This window comes from Manis javanica, chromosome 17, assembly GCF_040802235.1.
Source record: "Manis javanica isolate MJ-LG chromosome 17, MJ_LKY, whole genome shotgun sequence".
NCBI classification, from domain to species: Eukaryota; Metazoa; Chordata; class Mammalia; order Pholidota; family Manidae; genus Manis; species Manis javanica.
This window is the reverse complement of record NC_133172.1, coordinates 43,947,345-43,952,181: the sequence shown is the minus strand read 5'-3', so window position 1 is coordinate 43,952,181 and position 4,837 is coordinate 43,947,345.

The following is a 4,837-nucleotide window of genomic DNA, read 5'->3' as shown; positions in this document are numbered from 1 at the left end:
CCATTTTATCTCTTTCTTGTAAATTGATAATGCCTGCTTAGGTAGAAGAAAAAAAGTTATGAGAAATACAAAGATTTTAATTTTATTCAAATGCCGATTTCCCCAAATGTATTTGATCATAGAATCTTTTTGTTTTCAATTTAATAACATTTCAAAGACTTAGTATTCTGAAGAGGATAATGCACTTCTGAGAATTCTAGTTTCTAAGTGCATGGAGAAAATCTACCCAGTCCTCTTCCCCCACACACTCTCAGGGCCTTCCTTAAAAGCTTTTTAAAACAGTCATTTGAGCCATTTCTGAAAGTCAGATTGTAGAGAGATCACTTCCTTTTTCCCCAATGTCATGATTTTGGCATGAGTTTCTAGTGATAAAACCCCAAGAGAAAAACATCAACCTTCAAATGATTCCATCAACTGGGATGATACCTGGTTATTGTTGAAATCACTACCGATATATAGTTTTTTTTTTCTTTTCTGAACTCCTGTAAGAACGTGGAAGTATCATTTTCAAAACATAACCTACACTCTTAAGTCGGTGTTAATTGTTCCTTCCTGACACAAAAGGTCTGAAGCAGAGGCACCCAGGGAAGAGAACATTATGAGAACAGTCAGATTAGATTTGTGAAGACAATTAAGCTCTCAATTCTTTATGGTTTCTGCTTCTTCTTAGCTTTGAAATATTTCTTCCTGTTGAATCATTTGGATTCCTGGTAGCATCGCTGTGGAAAAAAAGGGAGATATTTATTAAACAAACAAACAAGAACAAAGTAATACATCTAGTTCTGTTCATACTATGTGAAAATAAATTGAGGGACTATAAAAAATTTGTGTTGTTAGGATTTTTACAGAAAATATCTCTAGCGTTTCCGTTTTTGCAAATATGTCTTTGTAGAATGATGTTAAACTTTTATTGTCCCTAGAGGACAGGTTACAGGTAATTAAATCAATTCTCTCCAGCAAAGACTAACTTAAAATACTTTTAAGAGCCTTCTATTTTTCAAATGACCTTTGAGAAAAGTACTTTGCAGTTGACATAGTTTGTTTTTGTAAGATTTATCTTTGGCAGAGATGAATTAGCATCTGCCTCCATAACGTTTGAGTCCAGATAAACTCTGATACACTTAGCCATTTGCTTTCCTCTTCATATTGGGTGCTTTTTGAATTGGGGATTCCATTTTATTATTTCCCGGTTTCTTCAGTGGAGCTATAAGAATGAAAGCACATGGTTTACTTCACATTCCTCAAGAATGACTTAGGTTCACTTTAGAAACCAGGTAGAGCAAACCCTTTTTTCAAAATGTAGCTGCCCTTATGCTTGTAAGAAACAGGAGTGATGTTAACGCTATTTCAAAAGTTTTAGCCATTTCATCTACAGGAGATTCTTTAAAAGAGCTTGGGAAACATGCAGGATGATTCTCTTCCTAACTTCCTAGTTTCCCTTCTTTATTTTTCCCTAAAGCACTGATTTCTGGGTCAGCCCCAACGTGTGTATTCTTGTAATGGGAAGTTCCAAAGTCTTGAACACTTTCTTGCCTATGCCTACTGCCCCATTTAGGACTTTGTATAGAGTCTCAGAAAATGTTTATTAATTAAGTAAAGTGTTTTAGGGAAATGGAAAAATGATTTAATTTGAAGTTGAATAATCTACTCCATCTTTCCTACAGTGTTTCTGTGAAAGTGAGTGAATCTGCCTCCAGTTCAATTTTCTCTACTATGAAAGAAGATATTTTTGTTTGAATTTTAATAAAGTGTGTTATAAATTCTTTGTCCAATTAAACAAAGAGTATTGAACTATACTTTTTCTTGAAAATTCCTAGGCATTTGTTCAGTCATCACATACTTGTCAAGCTTCTTTGGTGGGCCAGAAAACGTAAATGAGACCATCCTTACCCTGAAAAAGCTCACTGTGGGAATATAACTCTATAATTAGACCTTTTATTCCATGAGCATTAGGCTTCACTTAAAAGTATTTCACACATTTAAAGCTTTCTTGTGACTGCCATCTCTCATGATGCTGTCTGTACTCTTTAAACTTATATATTTTTTAGTTATAAAAGTGGTCTATCTGATTGAGAGGAATTAAGCAAATGCAAAATGGAATGAAAAAGAAAACAATAATGTCCATGATCCCACTACTCAGAAAAAATAAGCTAATGAATTTTAAAAATCCCATACTGCCATTCAACTTTGTTTATGCATGCGTGCATATGATGTGTGTGTTTGATGCATGTATGAAGAGTAAGTTAATATTCTACCACAGTAAAGTCCTATATACATATATACATGTGTGTACTGCTATTTTCCTATGATATTAAATGTACTTTCATAGGATAATTTTATTGGTTGCAGACTATTCAATGATGCAAATGAACCATGGTTTATAAATTTATAAATATAATTTCTGTATTTACATGCTTCTTTAACTTTGAGTATTTCATATGTACCAAAAGAACATATTTTTTCATCAAATGTTCCTAGAAAAATTTTCATCGTATATATAGACATTTAGAAGCAAATTCTAAAATGCTCTTTGCTTTGTTACAATGTATTTTTAAAACTATTGTTTTCTCTGTCTTGTCTAATGTATCAGGTCCCATATTTTATGTCTCAGAAGCTTCTCTTCAGTTTACATTTGGACAAGGAAAGGTTGATCCAGCCACGTTGCCATAGATGGGGCTTGAATTCCCCTTCTTCATCCTCATTGCCGTTTCCCTAGATACTTTCAGAATGCTATTCTTAGGCATTAGACTAGAGGGGACTGCCTTCCACAGGCCCAGACATCAGTCTATTCGAGATGTCTCTCCCACATGTATGATTCTGGAGCGACTCCTTGAGGATGTGGAGGCAAATACAGAGCTGGGTAATTTAGAAGTAGTCTAAAACTTGTCCCTTTATAAAAGTGCATGAAGGTAGACTAGAATGGAATATAATCTTGAGATAATATAGAGTTGGCTGGTGTCCTCTTCTTCTGGGAGACCTTGTTTTTCTCTGTCCTGCCTATAATCACTCTGACATCATCAAATGCAATGTATGGCTACCTGTCCACTTAGATCCCCACAATTATCATCGTACTATAGTAAACTTTCATCCCTAGCTGGTATGGGAAGAAATATGAGAAGCATAGATGGAAGTGTGGATATATCATGAAATGCTTCAGGTAGTTTCAGAAGTCAGCTCACGCAGAGTGGTAATGATGCCTCCTTTCTTATTCCCCACCTCTTATCCAGTCAAAAGACAATATATATCTGAGTGTCAGGCATAGAGACAGGAATGTGCAATCTCCAAAGTCCCATAGATTTTTTTTTCCTTTTTTCCCTTTGCATAATGCAATAGTCTATTTCTGATCCATTTCATATTTTGGTTGATGGGGAGTCATTCTATGATTCCCAAGGAACAGGTGAGTTAGTAACTAATATTCCTATTTCTGTCCATGTGAGCAAAGCAGCATACCCAAAGTTATACAAAAGTGAGTATCAAGCATCTGCAAACCCATTTCTTCTTCCCCAATTCACCTTGTAAATATCTATCCAGCTGACACCTAGAATGATGTTTGTACCATGTCAGTCATTGACACAGCCATCCATAAGGCTTCTCATTCTAACCTATACTTTGCATTTTGGTGGCAGGGAAAGGTAGGGGGGCTAAGGGAAGACACAGTGCCCACTTGTTCCATAGATTCAGCCTTATTCAAGAGGAAAGCATTCAATGTCCTTTTCCTTACCCACTGATTACTGCCCCCGCTGTGACTTGATTTTAGTGTAAGTCTGTGATAATGTTACTACACCAGCTTGGATGTCAAACACATGCGTTTCACTGGATTCAGTCAGTTGGGATCCAGACTTCCACACCTTTTAAGTTCTCACGTGCATTACAGCAAAGAGTACCAAAATTAATGCAAGTTTCATTTGGATAACAACAATAAGGACAATAGAGTAGTGGCAGCAAAAACAGTCATTATTTATTGATGACAGCTGTTGTGCCAGGCCTTCCAGTAAATACTCTAAGTGTCGTTTTGTTTGATCTTCACATCAACACCATATGATAGGGATTGTCATATTCTTTTCTTTTTTTTTTCAGATGAGGAAGCTAATCATAAGAGAGGTAATATACTGCCCAGACTCAACAGCAGATTTGTATTTCAATGCCAAGCTTCCTGAATTTTAAATATGATTTCCCCTCTATATTGGAGGAGTGTGAATGTTTGTGGGAGTGTCTTAATTCTGTAATGTCCCATTGTTTTCTTCATATGCATCCCAGTAGTAGGCATAATACCAGTATTAAATTTATCTACATATTATTGATGAACATATATGTATGATAACTTTACATTTCCTCTAAAGGGAAAAAAATCAAATGTATAAAGTGCCACAGTCATTTTCTTTTTCTGGCTAAGGTAGTCAATTTCATTTTTATCCCTGCAAAAATGTTTTCTTATCATCAAGCTCCTCTAGCTTCAGCTGATAGTGTTAATCATTTCTACATTTCTTTTCAGTGCTTCAATCCAAGGAGTCCAAAGTCCTGGGGCTTCTGCGATAATAAAACAATTTTGTGTCTTAAATTACTGCTCATTTCCTCAGCATATAGTGGAAATTGTCACATTGCTTCCTACTAAACTACTTTGTTGACAAAATCCTCCAGCAGCCATAATTGGCCTGACATTCATACGTAAGATTTAGTTTGGGTATTAAAGAAAGACTCATTGCACATCCTTTTACTAGAAGTTTGTCAAGAATGGTCTCATTCAAAGACAATTTTTTGTTCTCCATTCAGCCTTCATTTACAAATTGGAGAAGCAGAATCCTGATTCAGTGGAAAAAATGTACTTTGCTTTAAATCC